Source organism: Castor canadensis, chromosome 12 (assembly GCF_047511655.1).
Source record: "Castor canadensis chromosome 12, mCasCan1.hap1v2, whole genome shotgun sequence".
Classification (NCBI taxonomy): Eukaryota; Metazoa; Chordata; class Mammalia; order Rodentia; family Castoridae; genus Castor; species Castor canadensis.
The window spans coordinates 10,491,099-10,511,693 of NC_133397.1; the positions used below are offsets into that span (position 1 = coordinate 10,491,099).

Here is a 20,595-nt window from a genome sequence, read left to right on the forward strand (position 1 = left end):
CCAGACTTGTACCATTGTACTTCAGTTATTATACTCATTTGCACCCCATCAATTTTTCCATTTTACTACAATAAAGACTGACTGTTGTTTGTATACTGAACCAAACAAACTTTAAACATAGAAAAGATATTGCTGCTTGACTATCAGCAGACCATTTACTTTGCCAAGTTACTAAGGGGATCTACGGGTAATGGTTAATCCTGCCTCCATAGTTCTTCTCTTCACAGTCAGATTCACAAACTTGTTTACACATTTGCCTTCTGACAGGGAAACTGAGCTCCTGTAGAGCAAGGAGTACAATACCAATCTCTGTGTTCTGACCATGTAGCACAGGGATGGAAAAATACTATATATTTTTGAATTAATAAATTGTTACATCCTCTAAAATACCACATGATTTCCTCAGTCAAGGTGCTCTTGAGACAATTGTCATGATTAGAATTTGAACAGTCAGTGTTGTTTGTATTTTTGTGGTGCACATTTCTGTTACGGTTCCCAATCATCCTGACCTTTGCTGTTCACACTCTCATGTGGGTTGGTAAGCAATGGTGACTTGCATTAATGAAGTGTGGCAAAGTAATAGGGTAGCTTTTCTATGGTTAGCTTATGAAAGATTATGGTTTTCTATCTTTCTGTCCCTGGCTCTTCTCACATGCTAATTCTGTCAGAGAGGATGACCTGGAACTATGGGCAGCCTCTGGCCAATAGCCAAATGTAGCTGAAATCTGCAGTGTCATAGCCCTAAGAAACTGAATCTGCCAATAATCATTGGATAAGTTTGGAAACAGGTCTTGTCCTGATGGAGCCTCAAGAGGACTGTGGCCCTAAAGACACCTTGACTGCTGCCTGGAAAGCCCATGATGGCTGGCAGATGGCCCAGCTAAGTGATTCCCAGGTCCCTGATTAGCAGAAACTTGTAAGATAATACATATGTAAGCCACAAAGTTTTCAAGTGAATTGTTTGGCACCAGATAATTAATATAATGTTTGATGATTTTGCATGCAATAAAAAAACAGTAAAAAGAATACATAAGATAGCTGTCCTTGCCATGACAGATTTGGTTCTCACTCAGAAATGAAGCACATATAACAGCAGCACAGAGTAAGGAATTGATTTTGTAGAGTAAATCAAATGGGATTGGTGCAAAATTAAGCACTGCTGTTAAAGATCTGTTTGAATTTTGACAACTTTTTAGATTGGTTCATTTGACTGTTCTGTCTCTCACAGCTCTAAGGATCAATGAGGGGGAGAACTTGCTAATAATTTTTGAATTATAGATTTATATAGTGTCAGAAGCTGAGGAAATACTGTTTTCATGACCTGAGGTCATAAGTCCCCTGAAAAATCACTGAACATTTTTGTATACATGATACATTATTCTTTGAAGACAGAGCCCATGCATTTCACTAAATACTCAAGAAATTATGTTTCTATAACATTTAAAAGATACTGATTTTTATCTAATCTTCTTGTTTTATGAATGGAGGAAATATTTTTTAAGGAGAAATGACCTGTATCACACTATATAGCTAGCTGATAAGAGACCTACAGAAACACATCTTCAAATTTCTGATCTACTGCTCCTGACATTCCCTTAAGATTTTTGCCGTTATTGTTTGTTTTAAATATTCTCAACTTAAAAAGGATGTGAGAGACACAAAATATCTTCTAATTGTATTACTAATTAGGAAAATACTTTTATCATTCACATATTTATTAGGTTCGTGTTATGACCCAGAGACAGCTTCAGGTGCTAAGAATATAATAGGGAGGAAGACACGGTTTCTGCCCCTGTTTAGTTTATGTTATTGGGAGGGCAAGAGATGGAAACTGAAAATCCCATAGTGAGATATTGTAATTTTAGATGATAACCCATCACCTGTGTTACCTTACCTGTGGCTGATGCTCTCCATGGTACCATGGTTGCCTTTTATTTCTCTCAACAATTAGGCTTCCTCCAAACTCAGAATGACAAATATCACATTTTCTCTCATATTGGAAATCTAGATGTAGAAATATGACATGGAATATAAAAGGAAAACTGTTTGGGGGAGTAACCAGTAAGAAGAAGAAGGGCAAAAAGAAAGTGTGATGGAGTGGTGACTGTAATCCACATATGTTATATGCATGTATAAAAAAAGAATAATGAAACCCATTAAAGTTGTAAAAGGGGGGAATAAGATAAGGAAGAGTAATAAAGGGGTGAATCTTATAAGCACATATATACATATACATATGAAATGAAACTCCTGTGTATAATTAATATATGCTAATTTAAAAAGAATATGTTTCCTGTTGGAGAAAATCCCTAAAATCATACTGAAAGTGGAAACACCCAGTGCCACAATGCCCTAAACAGAGCAGAGAAATTTGCTGTTAAAGGAAGTGACATTTGGAATATGAGATTTTATCCACCAAAATACAATTATCTCTTTAAATAGTGACCAATAAAGCTCAGTACCACTATGATAGTATTTTTATTTGCAGTCTATTTCAAGATTGTAATTAATCATTTTCCATATAATCACAAGACTCAGTAAAAAATGAAGCTTCAATGTGTCTCTCTCTCTCTGTGTGTGTGTGTGTGTGCAGACTCTAAAAAGCCAGCAAGAGAATAAAATTTGGCAAAATATTTACATCACTAAGGGCAAATTATATTACTTAATGCTTGTTTAAACTCCTTAATGCTATCTATAAAATGACAGGGTAAGTACAGTACAGTTTGAACAGTTAAGTTTTGAATAAAAGAAGTACTGATACATATATAAGTGGATTGAGGTGTCACTATGTCAATAGTGAAGATACTTGAATTTAAAAGAATAAAGTTGACAAGAAGACATTATGATCAAGATGTTTAATCTGATTTAAATATTAAACAATGTATACGTGTATCCATCACTGTGTACAATTTCTGTTTTATGTATCAGTTAAAATAAATTTGACTTTAAAAATGGATTATAGGAAATAAAAAATTAGAGTTATGGCTAGACACTAGCTTAAAAACAACATTAAATAAATACACATGAGGCTAATTTGTTTGTGATATAAAAGAAAGGAATTATCTTTAATTTCAGTAAAAATAGAATATCAATATGAATAACAGACTGTGTAATAAGATAAGATGAGGCAATTTTATATTTCCAGATGAAATAATTCCCTATTATATGATGTGGGATAAAGTTATACACCATCATAGACAGCATACAGCTTATCTCAAAGTTCAGTTCCCAGTACTCAGAATGGCTTGGAAATCATATCCTTTAATAGACAGAGGCTGATAAGGAATGGCTTGGAAAAAATAATCAGTAAGTCAGGAGAATGTGGAGAGGTCTTGGATAAAAGCCTCACAGAGAACATCACACTCAAATGGAATACAATTTAAAAGTCTAATGCAAAAAATCATTGCAGTAATTTGTCAATTTATATTCCTTTACATTATTCTACACATGTGTGCACATGTAATAATATGAAACAATTTTCAGTGTTTCTAATTCTATCAGAAGGAGTGTGTCATATCTGTGCTACAACTACTAAAAATTTAAATAGATGTAGGTGTACTGCATTGGTAACATGAGTATTGCCATTAGAAATATTCCCAAATAATGAATAACTGTTCATGCAAGAAAAACTACATACATTTTTCTTGACACATAGCAAAAAAGCAAAGTGTTAATGATTAATTACTTCAATTCCAGAAAATACAAAGCATATTAAAATTTTGCAAGTTAAATTTTGTATTTATATAAGAAAAAAAGTATTAGGTGCTAGACTCAGATAGCTGCATGTTTTACTTACATTACTGTCTAACAAAATTTCTTTCATGGTTGACCTTACTCCTTTAGACAAAATTCAAAGTTTCTTTTTACAGATTATTTGCGGAAAAATTATTATTTCATGAAAATTATCAAAATTGTTTTTTAACAATTATGTTTTTTTTTCCCACTCTGCCCCATCCCTCTCCCCCCAATCCCCTTGATACCCGGAAGAAACTATTTTGCCCTTATCTCTAATTTTGTTGATGAGAGAGTACAAGCAATAATAGGAAGGAACAAGGGTTTTTGCTGGTTGAGATAAGGACAGCTATACAGGGAGTTGACTGACATTAATTTCCTGTGCATGTGTGTTACCTTCTAGGTTAATTCTTTTTGATCTCACCTTTTCTCTAGTTTCTGGTCCCCTTCTCCTATTGGCCTCAGTTGCTTTTAAGGTATCTGCTTTAATTTCTCTGCATTGAAGGCAACAAATGCTAGCTAATTTTTTAGGTGTCTTACTTATCCTCATACCTCCCTTGTGTGCTCTCGCTTTTATCATGTGCTCAAAGTCCAATCCCCTTGTGTTTGCCCTTGATCTAATGTCCACATATGAGGGAGAACATATGATTTTTGGTCTTTTGGGCCAGGCTAACCTCACTCAGAATGATGTTCTCCAATTCCATCCATTTACCAGCCAATGATAACATTTCGTTCTTCTTCATGGCTGCATAAAATTCCATTGTGTATAGATACCACATTTTCTTAATCCATTCATCAGTAGTGGAGCATCTTGGCTGTTTCCATAACTTGGCTATTGTGAATAGTGCCGCAATAAACATGGGTGTGCAGGTGCCTCTGGAGTAACCTGTGTCACAGTCTTTTGGGTGTATCCCCAAGAGTGGTATTGCTGGATCAAATAGTAGACCAATGTTTAGCTTTTTAAGTAGCCTCCAAATTTTTTTCCAGAGTGGTTGTACTAGTCTACATTCCCACCGGCAGTGTCAGAGGGTCCTTTTTCCCCACATCCTCGCCAACACCTGTTATTGGTGGTGTTGCTAATGATGGCTATTCTAACAGGGGTGAGGTGGAATCTTAGTGTGGTTTTAATTTGCATTTCCTTTATTGCTAGAGATGCTGAGCATTTTTTCATGTGTTTTTTGGCCATTTGGATTTCTTCTTTTGAGAAAGTTCTGTTTAGTTCACTTGCCCATTTCTTTATTGGTTCATGAGTTTTGGGAGAATTTAGTTTTTTAAGTTCCCTATATATTCTGGTTATCAGTCCTTTGTCTGATGTGTAGCTGGCAAATATTTTCTGCCACTCTGTGGGCATTCTCTTCAGTTTAGAGACCATTTCTTTTGATGAACAGAAGCTTTTTAGCTTTATGAGGTCCCATTTATCTATGCTATCTCTTAGTTGCTGTGCTGCTGGGGTTTCGTTGAGAAAGTTCTTACCTATACCTACTAACTCCAGAGTATTTCCTACTCTTTCCTATATCAACTTTAGAGTTTGTGGTCTGATATTAAGATCCTTGATCCATTTTGAGTTAATGTTGGTAGAGGGTGATATACATGGATCTAGTTTCAGTTTTTTGCAGACTGCTAACCAGTTTTCCCAGCAGTTTTTGTTGAAGAGGCTGCTTTTTCTCCATCGTATATTTTTAGCTCCTTTGTCAAAGACTAGTTGGTTATAGTTGTGTGGCTTCATATCTGGGTCCTCTATTCTGTTCCACTGGTCTTCATGTCTGTTTTTGTGCCAGTACCATGCTGTTTTTATTGTTATTGCTTTGTAATATAGTTTGAAGTCAGGTATCGTGATACCTCCAGCATTGTTCTTTTGACTGAGTATTGCCTTGCCTATTCGTGGCCTCTTGTGTTTCCATATAAATTTAATGGTAGATTTTTCAGTCTCTTTAATGAATGTCATTGGGATGTTGATGGGAATTGCATTAAACATGTAGATTACTTCTGGGAGTATAGACATTTTTACTATGTTGATTCTACCAATCCATGAGCATGGGAGATCTCTCCACTTTCTATAGTCTTCCTCAATCTCTTTCTTCAGAAGTGTATAGTTTTCCTTGTAGAGGTCTTTTGCATCTTTTGTTAGGTTTACATCTAGGTATTTGATTGTTTTTGAGGCTATTGTAAATGGAATTATTTTCATGTATTCTTTTTCAGTTTGCTCATTATTAGTGTATAGAAATGCTAATGATTTTTCTATGTTAATTTTATATCCTGCTACCTTGCTATAGCTATTGATGATGTCTAGAAGCTTCTGAGTAGAGTTTTTTGGGTCTTTAAGGTATAGGATCATGTTGTCTGCAAATAGGGATATTTTGACAGTTTCTTTACCTATTTGTATTCCTTTTATTCCTTCTTCTTGCCTAATTGCTCTGGCTAGGAATTCCAGTACTATGTTGAATAAGAGTGGAGATAGTGGGCATCCTTGTCTGGTTCCTGATTTTAGGGGGAATGGTTCCAGTTTTTCTCCGTTAAGTATAAAGCTGGCTGTAGGTTTGTCATATATAGCTTTTATAATGATGAAGTACTTTCCTTTTATTCCTAGTTTTCCTAGAGCTTTTATCATGAAATGGTGTTGGATCTTATCAAAGGCTTTTTCTGCATCTATTGAGATGATGAAGTGGTTTTTGTCTTTGCTTCTGTTAATGTGGTTTATTACGTTTATTGATTTTTGTATGTTGAACCACCCCTGCATCCCTGGGATGAAGCCAACTTGGTTGTGGTGAATAATCTTTTTGATGTGTTGAATTCGGTTTGCCATTATTTTGTTGAGGATTTTTGCGTCAATGTTCATCAAGGAGATTGGCCTATAGTTCTCCTTTTTGGAGGTGTCTTTGCCTGGTTTTGGGATAAGTGTAATACTGGCTTCATAAAATGTGTTAGGCAGTTTTCCTTCCCTTTCTATTTTGTGGAACAGTTTAAGGAGGGTTGGTATCAGTTCTTCTTTAAAGGTCTGATAGAATTCAGCAGAGAATCCATCAGGTCCTGGACTTTTCTTTTTGGGGAGACTCTTGATTGCTGCTTCAATTTCATTTTATGTTATAGGTCTATTCAGGTGATTAATTTCCTCTTGGTTCAGTTTTGGATGATCATATGTATCTAGAAATCTGTCCATTTCTTTAAGATTTTCACATTTATTTGAATATAGGTTCTCGAAGTAGTCTCTGATGATTTCCTGGACTTCCATGGTTTGTTGTTATCTCCCCTTTTGCATTCCTGATTCTACTAATTTGGGTTTTTTCTCTCCTCATTTTAGTCAGGTTTGCCAGGGGTCTATCGATCTTGTTTCTTTTTTCAAAGAGCCAACTTTTTGTTTCATTAATTCTTTGTATGTTTTTTTTGGTTTCTATTTTGTTGATTTCAGCTCTTATTTTTATTATTTCTCTCCTTCTATTTGTTTTGGGATTTGCTTGTTCTTGTTTTTCTAGGAGTTTGAGATGTATCATTAGGTCATTGATTTGGGATCTCTCAGTCTTTTTAATATATGCACTCATGGCTATAAACTTTCCTCGCAGGACTGCCTTTACTGTGTCCCATAGGTTCCAGTAGGTTGTGTTTTCATTTTCATTGACTTCCAGGAACTTTTTAATTTCCTCTTTTATTTCATCGATGATCCATTCTTCATTAAGTAATGAGTTATTTAGTTTCCAGCTGTTTGCATGTTTTTTGTCTTTACTTTTGTTGTTGAGTTCTACTTTTACTGCATTGTGATCAGATAATATGCATGGTATAATTTCTATTTTCTTATATTTGCTGAGACTTGCTTTGTGCCCTAGGATATGATCTATTTTGGAGAAGGTTCCATGGGCTGCTGAGAAGAATATATATTGTGTAGAGGTTGGATGAAATGTTCTGTAGACATCAACTAGGTCCATTTGATGTATTGTGTATTTTAGATTTTGGATTTCTTTATTGATTTTTTGTTTGGATGACCTATCTATTGATGACAATGGGGTGTTAAAGTCTCCCACGACCACTGTGTTGGCGTTAATATATGCTTTTAGGTCTTTCAGGTTATGTTTGATGAAATTGGGTGCATTGACATTGGGTGCATACAGGTTGATTATTATTATTTCCTTTTGGTCTTTTTCCCCTTTTATTAGTATGGAATGTCCTTCTTTATCTCATTTGATCAATGTAGGGTTGAAGTCTACTTTGTCAGAGATAAGTATTGCTACTCCTGCCTGTTTTTTGGGGCCATTGGCTTGGTAAATCTTCTTCCAGCCTTTCATCCTAAGCCTATACTTATTTCTGTAGGTGAGATGTGTCTCCTGTAAGCAACAAATTGTTGGATCTTCCTTTTTAATCCATTTCATCAAGCGGTGCCTTTTGATGGGTGAATTAAGTCCGTTAACATTAAGTGTTAGTACTGATAGGTATGTGGTGAGTCCTGTCATTTAGTTGTCTTAGTTGTTTGAAGGTTTGATTGTGTGTACCTAAGTTGAGGTTACTCTCTACTGTCTTGCTTTTTCTTTTCCTGTGGTTTGGTGCTGCCTGTCCTTTCGTGGTTAAGTTGGGTTTCACTTTCTGTGTGCAGAATCCCTTGAAGAATCTTTTGTAGTTGTGGCTTTGTGGTCACATATTGTTTTACTTTCTGCTTATCATGGAGGACTTTTATTGCTCCATCTATTTTGAATGATAGCTTTGCTGGGTAGAGTATCCTGGGGTTGAAGTTATTTTCATTCAGTTCCCGGAAGATCTCACCCCACGCTCTTCTTGCTTTTAATGTTTCTGTTGAGAAGTCTGCTGTGATTTTGATGGGTTTACCTTTGTATGTTACTTGTTTTTTCTCTCTTACAGCCTTCAGTATTCTTTTTCTAGTTTCTGAACTTGTTGTTTTAATAATGATATGTCATGGGGTAGTTCTATTTTGATCTGGTCTGTTTGGTGTCCTGGAGGCCTCTTGCATCTGTATGGGAAAATCTTTCTCTAGATTTGGGAAATTTTCTGTTATTATTTTGTTGAATATATTACGCATTCCCTTTGCTTGCACCTCTTCTCCTTCTTTGATGCCCATGATTCTCAAGTTTCGTCTTTTGATGGAGTTGGTGAGTTCTTGCATTTTCTTTTCACGGGTCTTGAGTTGTTTAATTAATACTTCAGTTTTACCTTTAATTACTATTTCATCTTCAAGTTCTGAGATTCTGTCTTCTGTTTGTTCTATTCTGCTGGATTGGCCTTCCGTTTTGTTTTGCAGTTCTGTTTCATTTTTTTTTCTGAGGTTTTCCATATCCTGAGTGGTTTCCTCTTTAATGTTGTCTATGTTTGTCCTGAGTTCATTTATCTGTTTATTCATCATATTTTCTCTTTCACTTTGGTGTTCATACAGTGCTTCTATGGTTTCCTTTATTTCTTCTTTTGCTTTTTCAAATTCTCTATTTTTGTTGTCTTGGAATTTCTTGAGTGTCTCCTGTACATTTTGGTTGTCCCTATCCAGTATCATCTCTATAAAATTCTCATTGAGTACCTGTAGTATGTCTTCTTTTAAATTATTCTTGTGGGCTTCATTGGGTCCTTTGGCATAATTTATCTTCATTTTGTTGGAGTCTGGATCTGAGTATCTGTTTTCTTCATTCCCCTCTGGTTCCTGTACTAATTTTTTGCTGTGGGGAAAATGGTTTCCCTATTTTTTCTGTCTTCCCGTCATTGTCTCTGGTGTTGTTACTGTCCCTGTACTGTGTGCAATTAAGTATTTTCTAGCTTGTAATAATAACAATGGTAATATTTAGAATGGAAGGGTGAGCTGAGATGGAAAGCAAGAAGTTAAAGGAAAGGGAAAAGCAAATACACAGACAAGAGGGAGTAAACAGAACAAGGAATCAGACAAGAAAGTTTTAAAGGTATAAACAGGGAGCGTTAGTGAACTAATTGACAGTAAGCTGAACAGGCATTGGGGAGAAAGAGAGTAGATTGAAAATAAAAAATAAAAAAAAGATAAGAATAAAAATAAAAAATAGGTTAATGAAAGAAATATCTCTATATAAAAATAAAATAAAATGAAAAATAGAAAAATTAAAAAAAACCCCAAAAAACCAAAAAACCTCCAAGTTCAAATGCAATGAAGTTTCAGTCTTAATAATTTGGGTGTCTGTCTCAGTCTCCAATCCTGGAGATGGTGCCTCAGATGTTGTTCTGTAGTTGTCTCATCAAAGGGGATGCATAAAGTAGAACAAAACTACACACACACACACACACACACACACACACACACACACACACACAAAACCCCACCAAGTGTCCCAAGTTCAAATGCAATACAGTTTCCGTAAGTTTTTCAGCATGCAGGTGTAGTTCTGTTGTTCTCTCATCAAAGGTAGGGAGAAAAAGAGAAAAAAAGAAAAAAAAACAAACAAAAGAGTCTGGAGACAGTTCTGAGAATGGTATCTGTGGCTGTGGCTTGCCTGCCCGCTGCTGTCAACCTGCTGTTGCTGGCGGCATTCTTTATGCAGATCTCTGGGGTGAGCTTAGCACTCCCCTGGCCCTGCAGGCTTTGTTTGTTCAGAGTTCTCCTGTGTGGGAGCCTCTGCTACAAGCTTTCCCCTTTCCAAGCACTGGGAAAGATGACACTGCACCTGCGTTCTCAGGCCTGCGTGTTTATTTACAGTTCATGTGGGAGGTGGTTCTTCCCCCCCTCCTGTGGAGTTTTCCTCCCACTGCCACTTTCACAAGCTTTCCTGCTCCTGATTACTGGGCGGTGCTGCTGCTCCTGCCAGCTGCCATGTTTGTTTACAGCTCACGTGGGAAGTGGGTCTTCCCTCCTCTCCTGTGGAATTTTCCTCCCTCCGCCACTCTCATAAGCTTTCCCACTCCTGGTTGCTGGCGCATGCCCCCGCTCCTGCCAGAGCCTCTCCGACCTGCCCAGCTTGTTTATTTACAGCTCTGGGAAGGATTCCCTTTCCCCAATCTTCAGTGCTCAGGGTGCCCCACCCTCTTTCCTGCATGTCTTTATTGTTCTTATTGCTTATTACTCAGTTTCTCTTTTTTTCCGCAGGTGGAGGTCAGTCTGTCCAGGGGCTATGCTGTTCTGGCCCAGGCTTGTCTGTGGGAGTACCACGGTACCGCGAAGCTCACCTGGTCCGCATCTTCCCAAACTGTCTGGGCGCGGGTGACTGGTGGCCTCGGGGCCCTCCTTGTTTCTCCATTTAACATGAAGTGGAGATTCTGTGTGCCGGCTGGAGATGTGGAGGGGTCAAAGTTTTGCTTCTTCTCAGTGATTTTTGCCTGCAAAGTGTGTCTCCAGCGTCTCTCCAAGATTTCACTATAGGAGGCTCGCTTTCTGCTTCCTCCCTCTAGCCGCCATCTTGGAATCCTCTAGCTATTGTGCTTCTTGTGGAACCAAATCTCAAACTTTATCTTCTCAGTAGAGGAAGCTCTTCTTTGAAAAATCAAGTTTATCATGGCTGGTGGCTCTTCTGGAAGATTCTTCTTTGTCTGGTATCCTCTTTGATCATAGATGAAAGTGAGTATTTGGTAGTAGCCTCTCCTTACAAGTTGATCAGATCACATGACTTTTTTCCCTACTTGTACAAGTTGGAGCTCAGGATTTATTTAAAGCTTGGACAGCCAAAGATATTTCCAGTCTCCAGCTGTGAATCCTCTGAAAATTAATTTCTCCTCAAAACTTTGTAGACATCTTTTTGGTTTTCTTCTTGGAATCTTTATATATATATAATCATGGTTAAAGTCTTTTCTTTGCTTATCCATCCTCTTCCATTATTCTTCTTAACTTCATGGTAGCCACTTTGATGCTACTTGACAAGATAGTTAAGAAGCCCATACTCTTCTGTAAGGCTGCTTCTAACAGACTGGCACTATTTAGTTCAACTGAGAAGACTGGCTTTAATCACCAAACATCTGTCTCAGTCACTTTCATCTATATATTCATTTGCCAAATAAGTTACTTGTGGTCATGCAGAACTGCAAGAAAGGCTGACAAATATTGTCTAGGAGTGACTTCAGGGAAATGTGTTTCTAGAATACTGAGGCAACTTCCACAAGATTTGTCAAAAAAAAAAAAACCCTAACCAATTAACAAGGTTAATAACAAAGAAAAATATCAAACTTTCCACTAAATGAGACTGTGTATCTGACACAGCTCATTCTTCTCCTCTGTGCCCATTTAAGTCCTCCTCTTAGAAAGTAACCTGCTAGGCATAGTGCAGCTGGGACACTTTGGAGACTGTCCTGAGCATGGTGGTATGGCAAACTCCAGGAAAGGCCTTGAGATGTTTTCACACTGATTTGAAGGACCAAAAAGAAATGGAAGTCATGTTGATTAGCCTATCAAGGTGCTAATAAAAGGGCAAGGAAGGGATCTGGAGACAAATGTGAAAAGTCTGAGAGATTCTAAACAATATTACAGGAAAATTAAGAAAAAGGTTAGGAAGGGAGGTGAAAGCAACACTGGGAAGTGTCTGTGTTATGACTGAACTTCAAGGGTTGTTTTCCTGTGAGTTCTCTTTTCTACTGGGGGTGGGAAAGGAGGTGTCAAGAGCTCTGGCCTGGCAAGAATAATAACAATTGTCAGTGATAGAGTTTTGTGCTCCCTTTGTAAACATGTGGCAAATTCAAAGTTCTAAAACATTCTCAAGGCTTTTGCTGTCACATTCTTCTCAACCTTGCAGAGGTTAAAGTGATTATTGCACAGCAGCTTCCAAGCATGGAAAAAAGATGTAATGGAATTGGCTCACATCCTAGGGAATTGTGAGGTCCTATGAGAAACGGTGCTAGCAGAAAGGAGCTGGCACTATTGAAATATGGCCTTACTTAGAGAACAGGGGGAATCTAGATGCTCCCAGGGACCAGCACCTGCACTAGTCTTGTGAACTTGCATTGGCCAGAGTGTATCCACCCAACTCAGAAAGGTTACTCTCCTGGTCTCCTCCAAGATGTATGGCAATAAGAACATATTCCTCCATGCTGAGTCGTTATCCTATGCTCACCAACCATTCAGACAAGATCTCAGAACCACAGGCAGAGTAGTCTTCCTAATGTTGGCCAAGAAGCAGCAAAAGCAGTGAGAAGTGGCTATGGTAGACATCCAAGGACTTAAGTCGAGTCCATGGCAACCCGCTTTTGGCCAATAGTCAGTTGCTCAACCTCCTTGAGCTTCAGCTGTTCCATCTCTAAAATGTGCACAGGGGATTCCCCAAGAGCAGGGGTAGAATCACTGTCCCTGCATGTCTTTTGTGCTCAGTAAATGTTGATATAACAAACAAGCAATGGCCATTCACATCTCCTATTCATTGATATTCAAATGACAGTAAAATTATTCATAAATACTTTTTAATAAAATCATCATATATAAAGGCCCAGGCATGCTGGTTCATGCTGCTCATTTCCAACTACCTAGGAGGCAAAATCAGGAAGATTGTTGATCCAGGCCAGCACAGTCAAAAAGTTAGCAAAACTCCATCTCAACCAAGAAACTGGGTGTAGGTGTATGCACCCATCATCCCAGCAATGCAGGAAGTGTAGGTAGGATGATCCTGGTCTGAGGTTGGCTGTGGACAAAACTAAGAAACTATATCCAAAATATTAGGGCTAGGGGTATGGATCAAGTTGTAAAATGTAATACAATACAATAATCATACACACATTCTATGTCAATACCATATTGAATTGGTTCCTTAAAAAGCTAGATTTCATGGGAAGAACATTTATTTACTCAATGACTCATTCCTATCTAGGTCTTCTCTTCCAGTAGAATTACTTAAACCAGGCCAATAAATGCTAGCTCTGTAGCAGATTACAGGATAAGGCACTTTTTTTTTTTTTTTTTGCGGTACTGGTGTTTGAACTCAAGGCCTTCACCTTGAGCCACTCCACCAGCCCTATTTTTATGTTGGGTATTTTTGAGATAGGGTCTCACAAATTATTCCCCCAGGCTGGTTTTGAACCACAGTCATCCTGATCTCTGCCTCCTGAGTAGCTAGGATTAAAGGTGTGAGCCACCAGTGTCTGGCAAGATAAGGGACTTTGAGGTGGAATCAGCTTTTCCAGGATTTGGAAGTTCTAGTAAAGAGTGAACTTTTGTGCATTCTTGACTGAAGACAAGTCCTTCCCCAATGGGAAGGTCTCAGTTCTCTGGTGGGGCACACAGCTCTGAGATGGACAGATAATGATGGAGACCTCTCCCAAGTTGTACCTTCCCCCCTAATCAGTAGCATATCAGGTGCCCAATCATAAGTTTCCTAAAAACCTACATAATTAAGATAAGGTACAGGCTCTGATTCCAATTATTGGTGAGATACTATGTATAATGAACAAAAATAAGCATTAACCAGAAAGATTTTCCAGGATATATGCCCCCTATGTTTAAAAACAGAGGATTGGAGGCTTGAAGTCTTGCAGTGCTTCCTAGATGCAGATTGCTTTGACATGGGTCTTGAGAGATGCTTCATGGGAGGGATGATACTTGAATTTCATTCTGGGAAGATCTTGGGTAAGTGAAAAGGTGTAAATGAATGTATGGCCCATACAGGATGTGCTGTGTCACCAGGGAGCAATTATATCAAGAGGAGAGCTGGGCAAGACAAAAAGCACAACAAGTGGAATCAGATTGCAGTGTTGGCTTTGTGTTGGTTAAGAGGTAGTGACTGATGGCTTTAGTGCAGAGGGATGACATGATCAGATAAATGTTCGAGGCAAAATTATTTCAGAAACAGTGTTAGGAAAATGATTACATGGGGAAGGTATAGAAGTAGGAAATGAATATAGTTATGGAGAGTTATGTACTGGAATTCATAGTTGGGCCAAAACATCCTTGTGGTGAACATGGTCAGGTCAACTTCCATGGTCAAAACACCCTGCTCATATTATTCAATAGATAGTTGTCCATCCAGGTGATGACTCTCCATCATTATTAGAAAGAATCTCAGTGATGATGTTTAGGAAAATTTGTATACAGTCTAAGATTGAAAGGGGCATAATAGAACAATGACTTCTGTCTGTGAAGATGTCCTAAAAGGTCATTATAAGAGTCAGGGGGAAAAGCTCCTCTAACTCTTTAGTGAACCATCTGGATCAAGTGATCATTTGCCAGGCCAATCTGGTCTCCTGTTGGTATAGAGAGAGGTGTACTGGGTGGTGCCTGGAATCTGTGTTCAGCTGTGATCCTTTGGTGGGTACATAAACACAGCTTGTGCCTGCATTTTCCCTTTCTAGCTCTCATACATGGTTTTGGCTCCAGGTATCTTTTGAATGAATGGACTAGGTCAAGTGAAGGGTATATTGAAGCAATCTGTTAAAGAAAAGCAAATCCCAGTGCCAAGATAAGAAGAAAATTCTCCCGGGGAATGAGCCAATGTCACTGTCTTTGCTTGGAGAAATGTGGCCAATAATTATATTAGAGCTGTGAAATACAACTTTTTTTTCTCCTTCAGCTGGCAGAGGGATTTGGACCACATCTGTTAAATATTTATCAGTAGCAGATACTGGTTTATCTTTCTAGCACAGATCACCAGGAATTTTAATTCATTAAGCTAGAGAATTGCTTGGGTACCTCATTTCTCTTATGGAGATTGGGGTAGGTTCTAGACAAGGGCTAAAGAAAGAATGACCTCTGAGGAGACAGAATTGTGTATGCTGTAATATTTTCTTTCTTTAAGCGTCTGTGATTTGAATTGGATATTTATGATCCTCCCAAGTTTGAAAGTTAATTACCAAGATTTTGAGGAGGTGACTTAACTAGAAAACATTTCTTGAAAAAAGTATGCTTCTTGATGCTTATAACTTTTTAGAGTCATTATTTTTGTTGAGAGAAAACTGATAGCGAGCTACACTTAGTAAGTTCAGTGTCATGTCTGAGTTTTCTGATTTTATTTTTATATTTAAACAGAATTAGTATGGCTTTCACCTTTATTACTCAAAACTACCACATTTATGCAATGGTTTCTCTTCAAAACCTCCACCTACCGGCAGGGTATGGTGACCTCATGCCTATAATCCCAGCTACTAGGACGCAAAGATCCAGAGGATCACAGTTACAACCAACCTCAGCAGAAAGTTAGTGACAACCCATGTCAACCAATAAGATGTGTGTGGTGGTATGCGCCTGTAATTCCAGCCACACGAAAGGTGTAAATAGGAAGATTGTGGTCCAGGCTGGCCTGGACAAAAGTATGAGGCCTTGTTTGAAAACTAACTAAGACAAAAAGGGAGGGGAATCACGATAAAAGTGGCAGAGCACCTACTAAGTGTGAGGACTTGAGTTCAAATCCCAATACCACCATAAAAACAAACAAAAAAACCCCCCCTCAACTTATTTGATTCCTGATCAAACCATAAGATGCTAAAGAAACATTTTTCCAGTTTGTTCATCTAAATGGACAGATCAGCTTTCCTTTCTACTGATCTTTTTCTCAATTAGGAGAATTTATTAACACGGACTTGCCAGTTGCCAATGGCAATGTACCAGGAGGTAAGAGAGCTGGCTTCTTATTGAAAGTCTATTACACTAAACCATTCCCCCTCCTGAGCCTTACTTTCCCCTCTGTGTAAAAAAAATAGAAACAATCACATCTGCTCGAAGAGTCCACCAAGCTGTTAGGGAAACAAAATAACATCGATGATGATGAAAATTATAACTGTAATAACATTTGATGCACTTACTCAGTTATAGAAAATGTACTGTAAACTCTGCAAACTTTATAGTCATCGAAAGCTCACAGGATTCCCACAGGGGAGGTAGAGAAATAACTCAATTGAGTTTCCGAATATGGAAAGTTCTGGCCAACTTCAGAGTTTTGATGGACTTGTCTTCTATAATATGTGAATGTTTTTATAAGCTGCACAAGCATAGAACATTATAATTATGCAATTATAAATATAAACATTCTTGTATTAACATTTATTTTATGCTTCATATCTGTTTCATGTCAATGTAAATCATCAACTCAGTGTATATATAACCCAGGTCTTTGGTAGGATCAAGAAAATATCCTGAAAGGAATTTGGGCTCAGGCAAAGAGCAGTCAAGATTGGATTCTCTCTATGTGATGTGCAATATTTTGTTCAAGGGCCTCTGGGAATTTCTCTTGGATTCTGTTTGTCTGAATAACACAAAGACATATGGAGGAGTTTAGGCTGTGGAACCTCCTTACTGAGTTTCCTAGACAACTTGTATGATTCTGATTCTGTTGGACTGTTATTATGACCAGACTTAAGAAAAGAAATGGTTCCACACAGCAAGGTCTCTCAAACCAATGTGAAAACCAACTCAGAGAAGTTGCTGGGAGTCATGGATTGAGCAGAACCAGATTCTACTGCAGATCTCACCAGCATACATAGCCCCTCGAGGTGTGCTCTCTCCCACAGGTGTGATTCAACCAGACCCCAGAGGGTGGCTATTCTATCTTTCCACAATATCCATTGCTTATCCTGGTTCTCCTCCTTCTTAACACTAATATGGGTGGACTTCTTGGTCAGGAGGAACATGGTCATGCAATGTTGTACTCCTCTTTTGCTATTTGACTTCTGTGACATTTTCTCTTCCTCATTGTTACAGACAAACTGCTTGCCTTTTAGATCCACAGTTAAGTGTCTTGTCACCCTACCAGTCCTTTGGTCTTTGTGCTTGCCAGATCTTGAATTCCTATGCCTACATCTGGTCCCCCAAGTCCATAGATAACATCTGTGTTGATGACATTCTTTTTCTTCAGAATGTATCAAAATACGCCTTCCTCCCTCAATAGCTCCTTGAGGTCACCAACCATGACCGCAAACTCTATGCACCTACCACTCATTTCTTCTACCTGTCTACCTTCATTAGTTCATATGTTACTAATTGGTTGGACTGTAAGTTTCTTGAAAGCAGAGGTGGTTTTTTTCCTACCTTTCCATTTGTTATTTCTTCTGCCTTTTGCTTTACCAACACTTTTGGAACTCTTGAAGGGCCTTTCACACACTGTTGATTATTTTCTTTCCTACATTTTGGTATCTTATAGGGTTCACAAAGTGATAGATCACTCTTATTAATACCTTTGCTCAGTAAATAGGCATCAAGGTGAAGAATTAGAAGGTCGAGTTATAAGAAATTATAATGGATGCGTAGAGGCAGAGGTAAAAACAGGATGGACAGCTAACTATATTCCAAGACACACATCTCCTGAAATAAATGGCATCTCATTGAGTTCTGAGGGAAGAGGGGGCACATGGTGAGACAAACAACTCAATTCAATCCCATAAACATGAATTTTGTCATCTAGTGGCTGACACAGAGCTCATTGTTAGGCATAAAATAGTTAATAAGACTAAGGTAGACACTTAAGCATTAAACAAATTGCAGCAATAGGCAGTATGATGGAGATAGAGGGGACTGAAAAGCTTTTAAAATATTTCAGCTGTGGTTTCCCATGTGCAAATATGAATAATCATAATGATGATAAATACATCCAATTCACACAGTTTAGAGGAAAGAATCATGAACTTCAAAATCACTTACAAACACAAGTTCCTATCTGGAGAAGAATTACCCTCATTGAGTTATAACTTGTGATTTAGTTTCTTTGCATATTTCCTGTGGATAATAACTTTAAAAACTGAAGAAAAATAAGCATTGCCTGTGGAAGATGCGTGGCAGGTTCTGAAGGGGAACCAATAAGAAAATGAAATTATGAGTCCAGGGGAGGAAACTGAAAGATGGATGACCTGATATATTCAGGGGCTATTTTTAGCAAAGATAGGAATCTCATTTAGGTAGTAATTAATTATAGGTGCTTCAACATTTTCATTTGTTATGATTAACTTGGCTCAGGCGATCCATCTCAGTTGTCAGCTCTAATAGATAGGTGGAATTTCCAGTCTGAGATAGAAATTATTCCAATATTAATCAATCCTAGCAGTTCTGAAATGACAGTTTTTACCCTGTTACCAGATCCTGAAGCTTGACAGTTTATGTGTTTTCTACAGCAGCCAAAAGAAAACCATGCATTATTTTGTAGGAATTCAATCTGGTGTGGAATCTTCTTTCCTTGGCTTTCCAAAGCATAAAGGTCCTGTGATCATCGCTGACCTTCTTCCTTTGCTCATTCAGAAACACTGGCTCCCCTGCCATTCTCCAGTATGGAGAATCTCACAGATGATTTTCATTTTGTATCAGTCCATTTTCTGTGACTCTAATGAAATACTTGAGTCAGAGTCACTTATGAAGAAAAGAGGTTTATTTGAGCTTACAAATCTGGAGGTACACGATAGAGCACCTGCATCTAGTCATGCCCTTTCTCTGGCAGGGCCCTGAGGTGACCCCATGCATCACCTGACAAGAGGCAAGAGCAGAGCAGGCCTGTGAGACTGTGCCCTCTGTTCTCTCTCCCTCTTCTTAGGAAGCCATTAGGATTCATTTATGGGGGTCTCCATCCTGATGATCTTATCCAATATTAATCATCTCCCACAGGACTAAACATCATAGTCAGCTTAAGTTTCCACCCTCTTAATCCCTCACAGTGGAGATAATTTCAACACATAAAGCCCTGGGGACACTTCAACCATATCCAAACCATAGAACATGCCCATCCCATCTATAAGGCCTTTCCGTTCAGGTCTGATCTGAACTCCTTTCTCCTTTGCTCCAACTCCATAGCACTGCTCACTGTCCCCATCCTATGCTATTTGGCTTTGTTTTTGTTTATCTTCCTCCTGCCATCGGCATTTAAGTTTGTGAAAGCAAGGCACGGGGAGGGGGTGGTTCCTGTCATTTCGTTTCTAGATGCATCTCCAGAGCCAGGGCACTGCCAGCCACATAGAAAGCACTTTACACTGAGCCTGTGCATGGCTAAGTGACTCCTCACAGCACTTATGTTTTTGCAGGCCATTAAACAACATACCAGTGCTGTAGGAATTAGTCTACCTGACACTTCTGATATTCAACTTATAACAACTTGCTAAAGATGATTTCTGAAGTGGTTATTCTACTCTTGGAAATTTCATTTTTATCTAAAACTTTGTTTTGAATTTAAAATTCAGAACGAATTGGTGATCTAACCAATGTACAATATAAACCTAAACAGAAACGTCACTATGAACAACCCTGTATAACAAGTATATCCTAATATTATAAATATTATAAAAAATTGCAATAATAAAAAAATTCAGAATCTCTCCAATGAAGAGAAAATCTTGGCATTTCTGGATTCAATATCTACCCTTGCAGATCAGAATAAGAAAATAGATAAATTTACTCATTAATCTATCAGCGCCTCTCTCCGAGGCCCTACAAAGGCCTTTTTGTTACCTGGGGCGTAAAGAAACGGACAGGATCTGTGTGTTCAAGCTGCTTTGGAGCAACATTCTAGAGCTAAAAAAACCTCATTCCCTGTGCTCACTATCTCCCCCATCAAATAGGACTATCGCAAACAGTGATAGGTTAGAAGAATAGTGATAGAATTTAGAAGAACTCTAAATTCCTTCCCAGAAACAAAATGCTAGGTTTTAAATCAAATGAAAACAAAACTAAGATCATAGCTGGCTTTCAATAAATGTTTCTTGGCTTGAAAAACTAAAATTTTTGTTTCATCCTGGCATAGATCAGTGTCTGCAGCTGGTGAAAGGCAATTCTCTTTCTGCCTGCTGAAGTTGAGCAGGTATGGTGTAATGAGGAATAGAAAAAAGTCAAGATCATTTTCAGAACTAGCCTGGGTGGAAGAACTAGAAAGAAAGCACAAACCCATCTGGTGCTTGCAGACAAACACACCCTCTTCCTCAGAAAAAGTGGGGAGGCTGTGTTGTAACGTGGCTCTGGGGCCCCCTGGTGATTCTTTGCAGAATTTTCCTTTAACTTCAAGTACACCAGCAATGATCTGATGATTCCATGAAATTTGAAAG

The 20,595-nt window shown here is 38.2% G+C and overlaps 1 long non-coding RNA gene across 3 annotated transcripts in view; it reads left to right on the plus strand.

Moving 5' to 3' along the window:
* The window catches only part of LOC141414762 (uncharacterized), a 131,174-nt gene that overhangs the window by 54,669 nt on the left and 55,910 nt on the right, over positions 1-20,595 (plus strand). For 2 of the 3 annotated variants that reach the window (XR_012439603.1, XR_012439602.1), the window contains exon 3: positions 10,766-11,233. The exons of the other annotated variant lie outside the window; for it this stretch is intronic. This is a non-coding gene — a long non-coding RNA (uncharacterized lncRNA). The remainder of the gene's footprint in view (positions 1-10,765; positions 11,234-20,595) is intronic. 3 annotated transcript variants of the gene reach the window in all.